This window comes from Penaeus monodon, chromosome 15 (assembly GCF_015228065.2).
Source record: "Penaeus monodon isolate SGIC_2016 chromosome 15, NSTDA_Pmon_1, whole genome shotgun sequence".
Classification (NCBI taxonomy): domain Eukaryota; kingdom Metazoa; phylum Arthropoda; class Malacostraca; order Decapoda; family Penaeidae; genus Penaeus; species Penaeus monodon.
The window spans coordinates 39,592,518-39,592,779 of NC_051400.1; the positions used below are offsets into that span (position 1 = coordinate 39,592,518).

General features: G+C 62.2%; 2 protein-coding genes across 28 annotated transcripts in view; one reads left to right on the top strand and one right to left on the bottom strand.

Annotated features, from left to right (window-relative positions):
• LOC119582032 (eukaryotic translation initiation factor 4 gamma 1-like) overlaps positions 1–262 on the top strand; it is a gene marked incomplete at its 3' end in the record, with an annotated part of 189,642 nt that overhangs the window by 58,899 nt on the left and 130,481 nt on the right.
• The window catches only part of LOC119582363 (uncharacterized protein DDB_G0271670-like), a 3,126-nt gene that overhangs the window by 1,133 nt on the left and 1,731 nt on the right, over positions 1–262 (bottom strand). The window lies entirely within an intron of this gene.

The window sequence follows — 262 nt, forward strand, 5'->3', positions numbered from 1 at the left end:
GAGTTACGGATTAATTAACGCGGATTCGCGACGCCGCTCACGGGCCGGTCTCAGCGCCGAGTGTCCGCGCAGGAGAGCAGCATTTGAGGAATCTCGTGGCGGAGGAAAGAAGCTGTTTGCGGAGTCATCATTTTTAATCAACTTGAGGGAGATGAGGGGGGAGGGGGGGGAGGGAGGAAGGGGGGAAGGTGGGGGAGGGAGGAAGGGGGGAAGGGGGTAGGGAGAGGGTGAGGGGGGGGTAGAGGGAGGGACAGGGACTGGG